At 37.5% G+C, this 19621-nt stretch overlaps 1 protein-coding gene across 1 annotated transcript in view; it reads right to left on the bottom strand.

Moving 5' to 3' along the window:
- Positions 1-19621, bottom strand: part of PRUNE2 (prune homolog 2 with BCH domain) — a 133158-nt gene that overhangs the window by 52474 nt on the left and 61063 nt on the right. The window lies entirely within an intron of this gene.

Raw genomic sequence — 19621 nt, 5'->3', positions numbered from 1 at the left:
ACAACGAGGAAGGCCAAGGCCCAACTTGGAACTGAGTCTGGCAAGGGATGTCAAGAACAACAAGAAGGGCTTTTACAATTTTATCAGCAGCAAAAGAAAGAGTAGGAAAAATTCAGGGCAACTGATGAATCAGATGGGTTTTCTGGTGGTGGAAGACACTGAGAATGCAAAATTACTGAATTACTTCTTTGCTTGTCTTTACTGCTGAGTCCAACCCTCGTGAGCGCCAGACCTCGGAGATAAGAGAGGAAGGCTGGAGAAAGGAAGGCTTCACCTTGGCTGTTAGAGATCAGCTAGGCAGACTTAGCACCATAAATCCAGGGGATTTGATGGGATGCACCCATGGGTGCTGAGCAAGCTGGCATATGTTGTTGCTCTGCTGCTCCCCATCATCTTTGAAAACTCATGAACGGGAGAATGAGAGAAGCACCTGATGATTCAAGGAAGGCCAATGTCACTCCTGTCTTCAAAAATGGCAAGGAGACCTGGGAAGCTACCAGCCAGCCAGCCTCACCTCAGCTCCTGGGAAGATGATGAAACAGATCATTCTGGAGATCATCAAAAAGCATATAGAAGACAAGAAGGTCATCAGGTGCACAGGAATAGTCAGGATGGATTCTCAAGGGGAAATCAGGTTGGATCAATCTGACAGACTTCTATGATGGCATGGCAGGATGGGTCAACAAGAGGAGAGCAGTGAATGTTGTCTACTTGAGCTTCAGCCCGGCTTTTGACACAGGCTCCCATAACATCCTCATAGGTAAGCTCAGGAAATGTGGGTTAGAGGAATGGACAGTTAGGTGGGTCAAGAGCTGGCTGAATGGTAGAGCTCAGAGAGTCATGACAAGTGGAGCAGAGTCCAGCAGAAAGCCTGCAGTCAGTGGTATTCCCAAGGGATCAGTATTGGGACCAGTCTTATTCAACTTGTTTATCAGTGACCTGGAGGCAGAGATCAAATGCACCTTCAGCAGGTTTGCTGATGGCACTAAACTGGGAGCAGTGGCTGATCCACCCGAAGGCTCTGCTGTCATTCCATGGAACCTGGATCAGCTGGAGGGTTGGGCAGAGAGAAACCTAATGAGGATCAACAAGGGCAAGTGCCAGGTCCTGCACCTGGGGAGGGACAGCCCCAAGTGCCAGCACAGGCTGGGGCTGAGCTCCTGCAAAGCAGCTCTGTGGAGGAGGACCTGGGGCTCCTGGTGGATCACAAGTTGTCCGTGAGCCATCAGTGCCCCTGTGGCCAGGATGGCCAGTGGTATCCTGGGGTGCCCTGGGAAGAGAGTGGCCAGCAGGTCGAGGGAGGTGATCGTCCCCCTCTACTCAGCCCTGGTGAGGCCACACCTGGAGTGCTGTGTCCAGTTCTGGGCTCCTCAGCACAAGAGAGACAAGGAGCTACTGGAGAGGGTCCAGTGGAGAGCCACAAGGATGATCAGGAGTCTGGAGCAGCTCTCTGATGAGGAGAGACTGGGAGCTGGGTGTGTTTGGTCTGGAAAAGAGAAGACTGAGAGGGGATCTCATCAATACATAGAAATATCTCAAAGGTGGGTGCCAGGAGGATGGTGCCAGACAAATTTCAGTGGTGCCCAGAGAAAAGACAAGGAGCAATGGCCCTAAACTAAAGCACAAGAAGTTTCACCTCAACAAGAGGAAGAATTTCTTTACACTGAGGGTGGCAGAGCACTGGAACAGCTGCTTGGGGACATTGTGGAGTCTCTCTCGCTGGAGACACTCAAAACTCCCCTGCATAGGTTCCTGTGTCACCTCCTTTAGGTGACCCAGTCTTGGGGGGGGGGGGGGGGGGGGGTTGGACTAGATGATCACCAGAGGCTCCTTTTCAACCCTAACAATTCTGTAATTCTGTGATACTGGTCTATTGCTATTTCTTGAATAAATCACGGGGTTTTTGTTAGAAAAATATGTTATGAAATCTATCATGACAATATTTCATCTAAAAAAATAGATGTTAAAATAATAGTATTGAGGCACAAAATCCACAAACTAACTTGAGTATGCAGACCTTTGTATGTCCATGATGATGTTATCCTATTGTTACAGACAATTACCACAGATTGTTCCTATAGGTTCCCTTGTTCCTGCTCTTTGAATTGTGCAAATCTTCAAAAAATACTTATACACACACACGCTCAAGCAAGGACTATGGCAAAGTATTTTTATACTTCTTGTATCAAAAAAATACCTTCTTTCACACACAGCCCACACCAAATACACAGGAGGTAAACTTCTATGTTTCTTCTTCTTATTAATACTTGGACTAGCCCAGTTACGTAGAATTTGAGGCATAAATCATATATTCACCTTTCTCAACTGGGAACATAATGCATGAAGTATAAATGTCTTTTTTCAGCCCTCATTTCTGATAACTACTGGTGAACAAAGACTTAGAAATTTTCTTTTCTCCTTTATGTTTCTGCTTTTTGTATTAAAATAATTTTTCATCATCTTCTAGCCAGGACTTCTTTTGATCCTGTCAAGCTACACTGGCCTTGAATAAACAGCAGTTGATCATGAACACAGCACAACTGTATGTGCAGATTGGCAAGTTACTCCCCTGCATCTATCTCCTACCTAATAAATTACTGGTTTTGTTACAAATACATAAATACCATCTATTAATCTCCTCAAATGTGTCTACAAAATGCACCTCCCCCCCTCTAAGTTACACTTAAAACAAAAAAATCTGTTTGTCAAATGCTTTGGAAGTAGATTCCTTTCTGTGACTAGAGATGAAGTTCCCCTTTAACATTTGCATAGCACCTAAAAATGAGGTTTATGTGAGATTCACACAGATTAATGCCCAAAGAGTCAGCTGCCACATTACTGGTGGACACTCAGATGTGAAATCTGAATAGAGGGTTACGGTGAGGAATTTTTCTGAATAAACTTTGGATGTCCAAACCAGTAAAATCTTCTGAAGACACAAGTATTGGGTAGATTAGAAACAGTTCCAAAATGTCCTTGAGCATGAAAACGTCACCTCAGTTACCCCATTCCTAACTGCAGCTGGAACAATTAAAATCTATTCAGATAAAGGATCTGCACTATAGCAGATTCTAAACCATCTGAAAATCCCTGATAACCCACCTAAACACCCCTGAAGTTTATTCTTTTAAACTACTGCCAGCAACAAAATTCTGATAGTCCCTTCACAAGTGTTCAAACCTTCAGGTAATTACTGACAGTTGCAAGCAAGTCTTAAAAAGTACCAAGGACCATATATTGAAAGAGATAATAGCTATATAGACTCTCCCACCAATTTGCTAACCTAAATTAAAAAGAACGTTGCATGCTTTATAAATGCTTAGAGAAAAACTTTTTTTAATTCCTTCAGAAATGAAAAAAATGCCAGTAATTTCAACAGTTATGCTGGTACATCCCAAATTAATTACAAGCATTTAAAACATGCTGTTGATGGATTAGTATAGCAGGAGATATACTGACATACCTAAACAATGACAAAGGTCAGTTAACCAGTCATCTTAATATGCTCCTTTTCTTTTACTAGTATGTGCTGGCTCTAAGTATTAACTAATATTTACATAGTATACAGCAGGTAAACAGCATATGCAAACATTATTAGTTGTTACAATGCTCTCTAAATAACTGATAAACAAAAAAACTGAGTTTTAGCATACTTGAAATGTATGTACTTGAAATAAATAGAATATAGGAGTACATGTATTTTGAATAGTTAACAGCTACATAACCACTGGAGTAATTTAGTGTCATAACATGTAATAAAATGGTGCTTTTGCCTAATGAATATAAATAGCTTCTGCTGTAACACAGCAATATGATGAGCATTCTGAATTTTACAAACATTTTTCATATCAGTTAGGTAAGTAGAATGAGAAAGTTGAAGAAATCCAAAAACTCTTGAAGGATTTTTGAACATGACCTGTTTTTACATATTTTTGTTCAGAAATACTATTTTATGTAAGTTGTATAATGCTGGGAAATTTATTTATCTGAAACTATTTTCTTTCTTGATTCTCATGAATCTCTTTCTAACAGATATTGTAACTATAGACATGATGATCCTTTAAAAGAGGCAAAATATCCAAGAAATATCTGGACAAAATCTGTAACTTCTCTGTCTCTTGCAACACTGATTCATGAAATCAACAGCCAATTACCCAAGTGATCACTGCAAAGTAATGTAAAGTGTACATTACACACACTTCTGACTCTTCTAAACTAACTGTGTCAATATTAACCTGACCAAATTAAGAACAAACTGTCTCTTTTGTTCTTCACACTTCTCACATGGGGAGCACAATATGGCTTTTGTCAGAGGTTCTCCATCATTTTGGTTCAAGGAAACTGTCAGTACAGTTTGGGATTCGTTATTCATGGGCAGATACCCTGATGGGTCTAATGAAGCTTTTCTGCTGACAACTCATTTGCTAAAAATACCCAACCGTCACAAAATATAAATGAGGAATATTGTATCCCATTATAATTTTCACAACTGATGCAATTATCACAATACAGAAGTCATACATACTGCTACATACTGCATTCTCTTAATATTTCAAGGTCGGTACTTCTACATTCCAGTTTATTTCTATGTGATCACTGATAAAACTTTATGACATACTTAAATTGCAATATAATAGGGTAAACACCAATGATACAGCACACATGCAGAGCTAACAGTCTGTGTGCCATTTGTTGTAAATCCAGCTAATTACTAGAAGCCCCCGCCTTTATTAAAAAAAATAAATTAAATTAAAAAGTAAGGCAAAAGAGTGCAGAAAAATACTCATTTTTTTAAATAAAAAGTTTTCAGGTGAAGGTAACTAAAAATTTAAAGAACAATATAAACAGTATGATGTTTACAAGACTCCAGAAATATGAACAAGTGTATCTGTTGCTTTACCTCTGCTTTTTCCTATCAACACCGCTGGTAAAAATGCTCTATTAAAAATCATTATGTTTTCTGAAAGGAAGGACTGCATTTTTCTATTGTACATTTTGATGCACCAAATAGCACCTCTTCTGCATTGATATTTATTAGTGTTCTGGAAAGAACAAAAATAGCAGCAAATTCTCCTTTATGTCTACAGTTTCCAAAGACCAAAAAAAGGTATTAGGTCAAACTAAAGAGTAGGCGATTGGACATCTTTGAGCTTTGTTATTTTCTTCTATGACAACCCCATTCACACATTTAACTTTAGGCATTCCAAACTTAAGTTGGAAAGCATTTGAACTGGAAATACTATAGCATTGTGGAATGCTCATATTGAATAATTCAATGAGTGTCTGTTTAGCATTCACACCCCTTAGTACTATGATGATGGCTGTGTTTTTAGTGTCAGTTATTTTCATTAAATACAAAGTAATTTAAAAAAAGCAAAACAAAAAGAATGATGTCTCTTTAATAAAAAAAAAAAATAGCATTATTTGTTTAATGAAAGCATGTTTAGACAGATTCATAATGGAAAGAGTGTGTTTTCTACAGCATTGGTGGATTTCATCATAGTGTCCTAACAATGATCCATTCTTTATTAATTCAGATTGCAGCTAAACAGGTTTTACTCGCATTTGATGAAGGTACAAATTCTGTATATTCAAATTCAGGCTTGTCCATTTTAACCTGTGTTTAAGTAGAACTTACAAAGATTTACATTTTTTTTTGTTTTTGTTTTTTTTTTTTTTATTAAGCACAACACATGATTTCTGGGCAGCATTGTGGAGTCTCAATTCATTAATAAAACTTGAGGTAGAAAAATTTTGCTCAGGTATACTACCAAACTTCAGTTTCATTATTCCCCATTTACAGAACTAGCTGAGGCAGCTCTGAATTTAGGAGCCAGAGTACCACATCTTCATGTATCCTAAAAGACATCATGATATACTTGTAACATCAGGACATTATCATGGCCCATTTAGCTTACAACATTTTTCCTAGAGTTGGAATACTTGCCTTCAGTGTCTTATCACTGTCACCCACCTAAGGAACACAAATTCTTATCCATGAGCAAGGCAGCCCCCCATAAGTGCTGAGGTGTACAACTAGCTCTCTGAAATACAGCAGTCAAAAATGCTCCCCGGTGTCAGTGGGGGTTTGTGCCCATGTACTCAAAGAATGTAGCAGATCAGAAGGGCTGGAGATGGAGCCCTGTTAAGGCACTGCCACCACTGCACAACACAAACACTGCATAGCCTAAAGACATTAATAAGCACAGGTAATGGTCTGCAAAGTCCTGTGTATCTAATAATAATAATAGATTGATGTGACCTCAATATCTAGAAGAAAAAACATTTTGCAGCAGTACAGGAATCAGAGAACATCGAAGTACATCACATAGTCTGGTGTAGAAGTGAAGGTACTAATTTATTTCCATCTCTAAGGGAAGAAATTCAAAGTGCTTGTAATTTGTCTCATTTTATTGGGTGTTTTTTGGAAAACATGTAATAGGAAAACTGTGACTGATAAAGCTCCTAATTTTGAGCATTTCTGGTAGTTAAAGGGTAAGTAGTTTCAAGTTGCTAAAAATGAAAAATAGTTAAAATATATAAATGTAATTTTCAAGTTCAAAGGCTTAAATGACACCTCCTTTTCAAATGTGTCTTCAAAACTCTGCCTCTGTAAAATAAGTTAAGGGACAAACAAGAAAAATTGAAATCACAACAGTATGACTTTTGCTTCAAGTAGAGAAGTACAGAGAAATGTATGTTGAAATGTACTTCTTCCACATAATTTTAAACGTTGAAGTAAATATGAACATATTTTTTTTACAAAAGTACATGGATAGGAAAGTATTTTATTTTGAAACCACAGGCATACAAAGCCTAAAAGTAAAGGAAACTGTTTATGCACCATATCTATATGCAGAGATTCCCCCACAGAAAATATGTGTGAAATACATACAAAATGAAATTAAATATCTCCATACTAAAGTACAGCACAGTTTATACAATCTAATAATTATTTACCTCAAAAATTTATAGGAGAAAAAGAAGTATTATTTTTTATTAATCAATAAGCCATGTGGACATAGCCTACAATACACCTTTTTATTCTCCTTCATATTATTCTGTTTTCTGATTATAGGTTAAGAACTTCCATCTGATTTTCTGTAGCTTGTAAATCAATTAAAAAATACTGAAAAAGACACAACCTATTACTTCAGTTACAAGGTTCATTTAGTCACATACAATATTTGATTTCACTGTTGACTGATTAGCAAGTGGTAACAAGCAAAAGGCTGAATTGCCAGAGTCATGAATTAAAACACAAGAAACATCACAACCAGACATGTACTGACCAGGAGCTGTCTCTTTTAGCCAGCTAAGTCTCAGGTGTAAGGTTATACGTAATAATTCATACCTTACAAAATAATCCCCATGCAAACATGATAATGCAAAAACGCATTTCTGGCTGTCATGAAAATTTCTGGCAAAATTAATCAACCATTCATCCATTCAGGCTCTTTGCATATCCTTTTGTCAAAGAGGGAATACTGAGAGATTTCTTTCCTCTTTCACATGCTCATTGCAATGGTTTATAAAATCCATCAAGCCTGAGTTGATTTATTGAACTGTCTCTTAGCTCAGCAGTGCAACTATAGCAAATGAACTGGTAACTTTTTAAAAAACAGCAGTAATTCAACAATATCTGGTTTATTTGATTCCTTCTAACTTCAGATTACCAATTTTTTAAAGGCACTGACTTATTTAGTAATTCTATCTGCAATTTTATACCAGCATGTTTTGTTTGTACTGCCCCGCATTTTTTAATATTATGTTCTGACATTTGACAAAAGAATTTTTGATTTATAACTGATGTTAGACTCTACCTAAATCTTTGCATCTTCATGCCACCTAGTACGCTTCTATTGCTACTCAATAGAGCTTTCAAATTTAAATACAATACTGCTGTGTACTGTTATGTGAGCCACCTCACTCAGTAGGATATGAATACTGAAAACTAATTACTGCCACCTATTTCTTTAATTACACAGACAACTTTGCATGCATTCAACTGTTTCTGTATTTATCTACTCCCATCACTAATAACGAGAATTGTTATAAAAAGTAGTTAAGGCACAAAAGACAGAGATATGCCAAGCCATTTGAAGCACATGGATTTTATTGCTACGCATCGTCCATCGAACCCCATGAAGCACATTCATCACTCACCAGCTTTGCATTTTTCTTCATAAAGATATATGACCTTTGCCTATTAGATTTCATTAGCAGGGCACCATACAAGGCTCGTCTGCAGATGACAGGATAGAAAGCTAAACAACCTCGCCTGAAGGATTTGTGAGAACAAGCCCATCTTCAATCTTTGTCCCTGGGAGGCACTTCTAACACCTGCCAACCACAGCACTATCATCAGAAAAACATTTAGAGATTTATCTTCAGGCTGGTGATTATAAGAGATAATTTGTTTGGAGTATGGATAAAGTTGGTCTAGCATAAACAAACTACAAGCTCAAATTATACGACGAACCTCATTAACTATTGATTTAACCACTGCAAATCCATGAACAAATGTTCTATCAAAATGCTAATTCTTCATTAAAATATAATAAAAAAACCCCCAAAACAAAACAACAAACCCAAAACACCAAGGCAGGATGGCAGACTATTCTCAGTGCACTTTTAATGTTTGCAGTTTAAACTGGAAATGGAGACTTGCTTTGTCATAACATTGACAACACTAGACTATTGCCATTTTCCCCTAACATGGAGTTTTTCTGGCAAGAAGTGTCAGATCTTTTCAGCTGCTGCCACTATAGAGGGACAAAACAGCGTTTCTCTCCGACTTTCAGGAACACTTCTTTAGTCTGAAGACAGCAAGCCTAGATGTACCATTAAAAACACTTTCAACAGCAAGAAGTACTATAAGTGGATGCCAACATAGGCAGACGGTCTGAAAAATTAAATATTCATTGGTACCTTCTGTACTACAGATATTACACATATCCCTATGTTCCATAACAGGAAATAACTTTCTCCTGATATTTGAAAATTACTGTAACTCAAGCTAAAAATAAACCCTCAGTCTTCAGCAAATACTGTATTTAGAAATAATACAGCTGCATTAGTCCCAAGGTGTAATTCTGAGGGGAAAATGTTGGGGTTTTTTTTCCTTTTCTTCTAATACAATGGCATCTTTGGTAACAGAGAGAAAAAAATGCTGCCAGACTTCCTGTTGCAATCCAAAGAGAAGGGCCAGAAAATGTTTCCACCTGATGTTGCTGGAATATGGCCTAGGAGAGTTCTATTGCACCATTTCTGACAGCAGCACAATTCCTTAATATCCCTATCTTCAGAGCTTATTTCTGTATAGAAGGTAAAAGGAAACCTGGAGTACCTCCTACACTCCCACATTCTAAACAAATCATTCACTGTGGCTTACACTTAATAACAAAATATCAACACTTTTAACACTATTACTGCTGTAGAAACAGCAAAAAATCTTTTGGAAGGAACTCAAAAAACTCAAAAACTTTCATGTGAAACATTCAAAAGGAGAAGAAATTGTGAAAATACTTTAATGGGATGACGCTATCTCTCATTGCTTCTGGAGGGTAATGGTATTAATGTGGAACTATTAGTTTATCAATAAAAAAACAAAGGCAAAATGACAAAATCTAATGCAGAAGACAGTCTTACAACCTGAGTATTCCTCAAACAGCAACACAGCCATTCAAAATTAATGGTAGTTTCAGCTTTTTCTTTTATTTTTTACCTTTCTTTTCACTGTTAGATTTACTTTGCTAATTTATGTATTCAACTCACAATATCACTAAAGGAGTAAACTATACGTATTTAACTATTAAAGGTATTTCACTCCATATATAGACAAGAAAATGGCATTGCAAGATAATTGATAGAAAATATGAAATTATCAGCTGATAGTAAATCCAAAAAGCCATTTGTGTAGAATTCAGTTCTATCACTTCTAATATATTCTAAGTTTTTAATTTGTCTGTTTTGGATTGTTTAATCAAATTTTAGTAGTTGGTGAAGCTTTCTCTTTCATCTAGCTACATCTTCTGCCTTTCTAAAGCAGCCGTTTGATTCCTCAGTCTTTTGACTGCAAATAATTTTTCTCAAAAACTTACTTCTTCCATTCATACTCTTGACTCTAAAATACTGTTTTCTCCTACAAATTTTCTTTCTCCAGTGCTGAAAATTTTTGACTTACATGATCTTTTACTTGTCATGAACACTCTTGTTCTCATATTCAGCTTCTCATTCTCCTTCCTATCACCCCAAACCTCTCTAAATGCAAAATACAGTTTCACATTGAGACACAATGCTCTCTAATTACATTTCAGGGTTTTTTTACACTTTCATCCTTTGGTTCATGGCAAATGCTCCCTTTCAGCACCACAGATCCATGTTTTTGAAAAACCCTAGTCTGTACAGATTCTCTTCATATGGGAAAATACAAACAGTAATTAGTACCTTTAGATGTTCAATCTACAAGCCAATAATAGGTTTGAATAAATAGGCCAATTCAGAATTGACAAACTAAAAGTTAATGGAAATACTCTCACTGACTTCACAGGATTTGGCAAATGCCACTAATCTACACATAAGAATTTTCCCAATCAGTAACAATACACAGATTGTATTCACAGTATTACTTAGGCACTCAAATTTAGCAAAAGGCCCTTCCAGGAAGTAAAAGTTCCCTGCTAAGTATGTTAGTATTTTAGAAATGCATTTGCAATTCTTTTTATTAAATCACTTTTGCACTATATGCTAAATCACTGGCACTTTGGTTGAGCACCCATAGTGCCTTGTCAATTGGAGCAACTGTCTGGAATACAACTGAAGACAAAAGAGGATTAATTTTCTACTCATTCAGTTTATCTCTCTGCTGTGGGAAGCTGAACATCTTCCTCCAAAATACATGAACAAACAAGGATCAATGTATTACCAATGCAACTGACTTTAGTGTTATCTAAAGTGAGACTGAACTAGAAACTAGAAATTTGACTAAAGAGGGTCAAATGCTGTACACCTAACTTTGCCACCAAAAAAAATACCAGACAAATAAGGGTAGCAATTCAGTTTCTTGTAATTCATTTAAGTTTCCTATGGATTCTTCTAATAAGCACTTACTGTTATGCAAACAAAATGCCTTTAGCAACTCGTTTGTTAAACAGTCAGTTCCTTCAGAGGAGAGAACAGTCATTACCAACACAAGAAAAAACAGGATAAAACAAAGTTCTTTGCCTGCCAGGGGACTCACACTTGGTTACACCAGGCTGGAGGTACCTGTGGCACCCTTGTCTCTGTTTTACAGTAACTAAGAGAGCAACTTTACCACTGAGATATTTCTATTTCCTGAGAACCAAATAGAAGCTTTTTAAGCCTGCTTTTGTACAAAGTTGTCCAGCATGCATGCTTTCTTCAGGCTGTATCCTTCAGACAGTTGTTCTTTACTCTCCCACTAGACAAATAAAAGTGAAAATTATATGCAAAACAAAACAGTATCATAAAATCAACAAGATATTAACCACTCTGAGATATAGGACTGCTTTGGCAATACTGGCATGTAAATGCAGTTAAACAACCACCCAAAAGAACTGGAATCTGTTTCATATTGTTCTAGTTTCACTTGATAGTTACATAAAATATTAAACGTTCAAAAAAACTTATGACTGGGAGTATGTCAAAAAGGAAAAAGTTGGGTTTTTTTTATAAAGAGCAATAGCAAAGGGATTTTCTTGGGGTCAGTAAACCAAAATGTACTTTAAGATTTAATGTTATAGGAAAAGTGGCACAAAAAATCATTTTTTTTCCAGTATGTTCAGCAGCCAGGTCAATTAGTTTCCATAATCTTCAGCTATATCAGTACAGCCCCTGCAGCATAACACAAGTATCAAATGCTGGGCTTTACCAACTTACCGGTAATTCCACCATATGCACTAGTGACTCCAGCTAGCACAGCTGGCTCTGCTCATCACACCATTACATCTTTCTTCCATGAACTTAAATCTTGAGCCAGGCCTAAACATGTGCTTACTCTCTGCTTCATGACTGCAGTCATTCATTGTGACGGAAGCATATTTCTAACACGCTAAGACACAGGTACTTCAAAGTAAAATTTCACCCAACTAAAGAAGCAGCCTATTTACTAGATTTTGTACTGCTTCTTCCCATTGGCTTCACTGGTGCCTGTTGCTAAGGTGAGGCTTCAAAATTAAGGCTTTGAATGAAATCTTTTAACATCTTTAATTTGTGTTGTCTGGACATTGAAGGAAATAAAGTAAAGATAGGGTGGTCAAAGTGGTAATATACTTTAGGTAAAATGTGCTTAAAATGTATTCAAATTTTACTGAACTCAGGGAACTGAAGTAATCCATGGAAGTAAAACACAAACCTTTTTAATTAGGCCGTATCCAAAGCTTTCTATCTACTGGCTCATTTTTAGAATTCCCTCACTTCAAACTCTGTGAATTTGACGTCTTCTAATTCAGGGACTCATTTGTTTTCTGAAAATATCATTTAAAACATTAACATGTAAATGAGAAAGCCAGGCTCCAAGTAGCAAGTCTTCTTTCAAAACATTTAAAAATCTGTATGGAATGACACAAGGGCTTTACCTCTGCAACACTGTGCTTTCAAAGACCATTTATTGCTGAGTGCTACAGAGAGGCATATAGTGGAATGCATAATATATTATCAGAACCATAGAGGAGATGCTAAGTAGTAAAGAAAAGGCTCTTTTAACAATGTGCACATTAAAGAGTGCATCTACCACATTAATCTAGTTTTAGTCTCTTGCAACTCTGTTAAGAATAAACAGCAATAACACACACCTACAGCTCTTTCAGTGGATATACTTGCATCATAATCCTTAAAAAAGATATAACTTTAAACATCCCAACTGCAAGACACAATGGTCCAGAGCTAAAAAAACGTAAAAGGCACTGAATTACCTCTACAGTGAACCACAAGCCCCGCTATTCGTCCTTCAAACAAAAGGAGCTGACCATAGTCCTGCTGTACTCCTCAGCAGAACAACATTCTTACATAACATGTGTTGTATACCTTCACCACTCTACATCCACCAGGAAGAAGAGGGTCAGTGATGAAAGGAAATAAATAGTACAAAACAAAGAACTCCTTGCCAGACCTTTCAGCAAACAGCTGTTTACAGGTATCAAGGAATACAAAGATACCATAAAGAAATTGAGAAGATATAAGGAGACGGGCAACAAGAGGGTACCCATAAATTGGGCACCTGAGTTTATCTCAGAATAATATTTCAGAATAATACAGAGTAAAACACTTGAAAAATACAAGGTAAAGGAAGAAATAGGAAATATGTACAATAACAAGTATTATGTCATCTGATTATGAGCATTACCAACAAAGGGAGCAGACAAGAAGTCTTGATTGAAAGGCATTTAAATCTGATTTAATCTTTCCTTTTCACCCACCAGATGGTGCCCTTGCAGCATCCATGAACAAGCTAAGCAAATCTCTGTCTACAGACAGGGACAGGTCATTCTGTGTGTTCTCACACCTGGTTCTGAAGGGACAGTTTAGCTGTATCACTGACACTTGAACTGTTCTTAAAAGAGAAGCCTTTTCAGATAGTTCTTGGCATACATATTTTTCAAAATCTCATTAGAACTCTGACTAATTTTAGTAGCAGCATGATCTACAGGCCATACCTACCCCTATGGCAGCTGGTATCCACTGCGGTATATGGATCTGTGAGCAGGCGAATGACAGTTTGGCATCAATTAGGAGAGCACACAAACTCTTAGAAAACACTGGAGATTTATTTTGTTGCCTGAAACACAGTTTCTAACCTGGAAATACTTCATCTCTGCAGAGCTGTGTATTTCTCCCACAGTGACGGAGAAAGCTTTGCAGCTGTTCAGGTTAATGTGTTACTTTTTCTCTGCTGACATTTAAACTCAAGGATACACAGCATTCTTCAAAGCTTGATTGGCACAGAGAAGTAAAACGTGTATTCAGTGTTAATCTCCTAGTCTATTACTACTGTCTTTCACAATCTACATATATTTTACAACATTCTTTAGTAAGAAAGGCTGTCAGAGCAAATGATGCATCAAATTCAAACAGGCCATCAAGATTGCTAATGGATTTTAATAGCAGCTATTACAGCATAATGGTATTTTCCCAACAGCTGTTTGTTTATAAAATTTTCAGTTTACAGGACCTTTATGTCCAATCCCAGGAGATATCCGTCAATTCATTTATAATCATTTGGTTCAACCTACATGTAAATGCTGTCTTATTTGCACTGGGTGTGACTGTGTATGTGTAGAAGAAATGAGCAACTACCACAGCAATTAAAACACTGGGGAACTTAAAACTAATTAAGGTGTACCTCTTGACTTTAGCAGCAAATTAAATGTTTTACATGTTTCTTTCTTCCCACTCTTCAACAGCTCATTGCAACTAAGGAAGAGCTGCCTGGATTACAGCCTATTTTATTTCCCAAACTGACATATGATTATGTGTTTAGTTCCATGTAACAGCTACAGCTGTTAAAGATTTCAAAACACAGCACATAACTGGGCACAACTGGAGAAACTGGCCAGCAGACAATGGCTCAATGTGGCTTGCAGAAGTGCTGGAGAAGCATTAGAGGAAAAACATCTTGATAGGTTTACAAAGTTTGATCTGATCTGGATAACCTACCAGGCACAACACCCAAAACAGCATGACTAAGATTTTTTTCCAGGTTTGTAATGGTCTGGTTTGGTTTGTTGTTTGGGGCATTTTTTTGGTTGATTGTTTGGGGTATTTTAGTATATGAGCAAGTATTTTATGGTATTTATTAAACACAAAATCGGGAAGAAATAGGAAACTAGGACCCCAGCATGCTTTTTCCTTTGAGTCATATTCAGAGCTGAACTGTGTGAAATGAGTGTGATTTTAAAATTTTTTTCAGAAGATAACTAGTAATGGGAGCTAATTATGAACTGAGGAAAGAGACATTGATAAATTTATTGAATGAGATTTTCTAATGTTGCACACTTAGAGATGGCTGTTTGTCCAGATCTTTTCCTGATTCTCAAGCTGCCTATGTAATACAAATTTCTGAGTAACGGCTAATGCTGAAGTCTGGATAAATGCCTTTTAGTATATGTACTAATGAGTAAGATTCTTCTAGAAAGATCTAAACGTAGGATTTTGCTTCCATGGTGTTAGCAAACAGCCAACTAACAACAAACAATGGAGAATTTTTGAGGCTATAGGTCATGACAGAAAAATCACGCACTTCACCTTAAACAATGCCCTCTTTAGACAGCAGGTGGCTCCAAAGTTCCACAAAAGAAGGCTATGACTAAAATTTTCAGCCAGGACTCTCATTTCCATCACACAGGGATATGGGAGTTGTTATGCAGTAAGCAGGGTATGGATAAACAAGTTGCTAAGTGGGTGCTGTTTATGAGCAGTGTTAGGTAGCCACCTTACAAACCAGCAGTCTTCATCTATACAACAAGTACTGTTCTGGATAATCAGCTTATAGTAAATGTCAATTACAGCAGGCTCTGTAGATTCAGATTCTAGCTCTGTATTTGCTAATCTCTGTAGTATGATATGCTCTTAAACATCTCAAGCAATCAGGAAAATTACTACAAGAAGAATCTTTGTATTTTCTTTCTTAGAATGCCCTGACATTTATGGTGCTTTACATGGATATGCACGACCTTTTCCTCCTAGTCATTTCAATACCATACCATAACTTACCACTACTATTTGGTTTACTCTGATTTTTCATATCTATTCTACAGAGCAGAGTTAGTAGCTTTAATTTTCATGGCAGAAGAAGAATTAAAAAGTTCTTTTATTTTTTTTTTCTCCTAAGACACATGGTGTAAAGGCTCCCCTCATGTCTGCCAGGAGAGTTATGGTCAGATCTATGGACATGCAGCTGATATGCGGAAAGCAATTAGAAAACACAACCTAAATATGATCAACTGAAAAAAGATAATTTCTATCTCTAAATCAATATTACAGAAGAGCTGGTTATCTTACAAACAGAGACATGGACAAGGCAGAGATGATAAACAGATATTTTCCCTCTGTCTTCAATACAGATGACTGACCAAGGGGGTCTCAATACCCTGACCTGGAGGATCATGACTGCAAGAATGATCAGTTTCCAATGGATCCTGAAATTGCGAGGATTGTGAGGACTGTTGCTCCAGCTGGACCCCTACAAACCTATGTGTACTGATGGGATTCCAATACTTCTCAAAGACCAGCTGTTATTGCAAAGCCTCTCTCAATGATTTTTGATCAACGAGTTTTGGGAGCCCAGACAGGTCCCATCTGACTAGAAGACAATTTTCAAGAAGACCAAGCAGAAAGACCCTGGAAAATACAGGCCGGTCAGTCTCACTTCAGTGACAGGTAAAATTATGGAGAAGATTATTCTGGGTGTATTGTAAAACACCTCAAAGACAACACAGTAATTGGTCACAGACAGCATAGCTTCATGAAAGAAGCTGCTTTATCAAACTTGATTTCCTTTCATAACAAGATAGCACACTCAGCTGATCAAGGGAAGCCAGTTGATATGCTCTTCTTGGATTTCAGGGAAGCTTTCAATACTGCTTCTCACAGAATCCTTCTGGACAAAAAGTCCAACACACAGATGGATGAACATGTCTTGGGATGGGAGCAACTGGCTGATAGGTCAGGCACAAAGGGTTTCAGTGAATGGGGTACCTGGGGACCTGTCACTGGTGGGGTTCCACAGGACTCCATCCTCAGCCCTGTGCTCTTCAGCATCTTTTATCATAAATTATTTCAACACAGGACTGGAAGGAATACTCAGCAAATTCCCAGAAAACAAAAACTGGGAGGAGCTGCTGACTCCCTCAAAAGGCAGGAAGACCCTGCAGAGAGACCCTGACAAATCAGGGGTCTGGGCAATCACCAACCGTATGAAGTTCAACAAGAGAAAGTGCTGGATTCTGCATCAGAGAGGGGATGGGAGCCCTGGTCAAACGCAAGTTGAACCCGAGTCATTGTGCCCTGTCAGCCAGGAGGGACAACCCTGTCCTGGGGTGCATCAGGCACAGCATCACAGCTGGACAAGGGAGGGGATTGTCCTGCTCTGCTCTGAGCTGGGGCAGCCTCACCTCCAGTGCTGGGGGCTGGTCTGGGTGTCACAGTATGAGAAAGACATTAAACTGTTAGAGCTAACATCCAAAGGAGGGTCATGAGGATGGTGAAGGACATTGAGGGGAAGCTCTATGAGGAGCAGATGAAGTCACTTGGTCTGTTCAGCCTGGAGGAGACTGAGCAAGTCTGCAACTTCCTTGTGAGAAGAGGAGGGGCAGGCACTGATCTCTCCTCTGTGCTGACTAGTGGCAGGATCCAAGGGAACAGCCTGGAGTTGTGTCAGCTGGAAAGCTTATGTTGGATATTAGGAAAAAAAGGTTCTTCCCCCAGAGGGTGGTTGGGTGCTGGAACAACTCCCCAGGGCAATGGTCACAGCACCAGCCTGAGAGAGCTCAAGACACATTTGGACAATGCTCTCAGGCACAGGGTGTGGCTCTTGTGGATGATGCTGTACAGGGCCAGGAGTTAGACCCAATGATTCTCGTGGGTACCTTCCAACTCCATATATTCTGTGATTAAAAACAGACACATCACCTAAAGCCTGACTCTGATTACTCATAACTCATGAGCATCGTAATGGAAAGAGACTATTTTTTAACAGGAGAGTTACTTGTTGAGAACAAGCAGTGATACTTTGAAGAGTTCTATGCAGAAAAACCTAAGGAAAAAATACTGATTCAAAATGGTGGTTTTGCTGTTTGCATGTGGACCCTCCCACATCATATGATGACCACATACCTATGGATAAGGCACTTAATATCTTTGATTGGTTTTCACAGAGAAATACACAAATATATGAAAGAAATATTACTTACCTGCTAGTTCTGGAGCTCTAAGAAACTACTGGGATTTGAGCTTCTATAGTCACAGCATTATTTAATTTAATTGGATGCCATACAAATGAACAATGTCTTAACTTGTCTGAAAAGTGCACAATGTACATGCAGGTACCTTCATCTTAGTATGCCATAAGCTTCCCAATGTCTTAATTTTTCTTTGTCTCATCTATGATTTTTCCAGAAGGTTTGTTCAAGTACTTTGCAATAAATGAGATATATTCTGAGATATCATCACAAGTAGTCTCTGCATTAGCAGGTTAGCAAAGATTATAGAGTGTTCTGGCCTACTTGTCTTGGGTTGTCATGACACTACAGTGACTGATGAATTTTCCACCTTTAGTCAAAAGGAAATGTCAAGTACAGAAAAATATGACAAAGAAAGCTTAAGAAATCTAAAATAAGGGTGTAATGCGAGATGCAAGACCGGCCCTCTCCACAAAGCTTTCTTTCAAAATTCTAATAGCTTTTCAAAGTGAGAAACTGAAAGCACAGTAATTAAAGAGAACACCTAGAAGTCACTACAGGCAATTCAGACTTGAGGTCTCTACTTTTGTTTTGCTTTTGATAGATCTGCATGTGTTAATAAATTTGTTAAAAAACTCTTATGCATATCTATTTTTTACTGTATATGCACTGAATATTTTATACTGTATGTAAATTGTATATCTACTGAATAGTTCATATTTCCAAAGTACCCATATGCATATGTATATGTTTCAAAATAGTATATTTACACATAAACACAGACACACACTACTGTTCAGGCATATCAATTCAAGTTGATCAAGTTATGTACTGCCAGTAAGTAAGTATTCAGGAAATTAAGACTTTTCAAACACTGTGATTCAGAACGCTGTTCAGCCATACAATAAACAGTGGGTCAGCAAGTTTATTTAAATTAGAGATGTTACAATTTAATATTCTAAAAGCAAAGATAAGCAACCAAACACTAACTCCTTTGTGGTAATTTTTAATTTTAAAACTCTGGGTAAAGGAAAACCTATAATATATTCTGGAGTTTATTGCCTCAAACTCACCTAAATGCTATCACTATTAAGGGAAAACACAGCAGTAGCCACAGAAGTGATCATTATGTAAACAGTCAAAGAAATTTAAAGCTAGGTAATTAGATACAAATACAACTTTAAATAAATACAACAATTTATTATTTAAATAAATACAATACTTTGTTCATAGTGTTTTCCTCACAAATTTATAGTGAATTAGTAGCTACACTCTCAGTTCTGGTGAAGCCCTGCTAAACACAGTATGTGCATTTGTGTTTATAACAAGTATTCTGGTTGATGCACTTCACACCAAGTGTTACATTCACACAATTTTGATTTTAAGGTATGGCCAAGCTCTGACACAACAACAGCAGAAACCAAGTAGTGGCTGCAACAGAAATGTTTTGCACCTGTTCTTGGATGATATGCCCAGCCATCTCATTTATTCCAAGAAGTTAGAAGACTTTTCCTTTTTTAGTTTAAACTGCAATTTTGAAGAACACTGACTACTTAATTCTTCCCACTGTTACATGCTTTCCATATGATCTCAAACGTATCCTTCATTCTCCAACCTGTATACCATGCTGACCTAAAGAAATATCAGTTGAATAATAAAACTAAGAGATTCTAAAGAGAAATTAAATATATAAGGTATCTGAG

This window comes from Cinclus cinclus, chromosome Z (genome assembly GCF_963662255.1).
Source record: "Cinclus cinclus chromosome Z, bCinCin1.1, whole genome shotgun sequence".
NCBI lineage: Eukaryota > Metazoa > Chordata > Aves > Passeriformes > Cinclidae > Cinclus > Cinclus cinclus.
The sequence above is the reverse complement of the archived record's forward strand: the minus strand, read 5'-3'. Positions and strand labels throughout refer to the sequence as shown.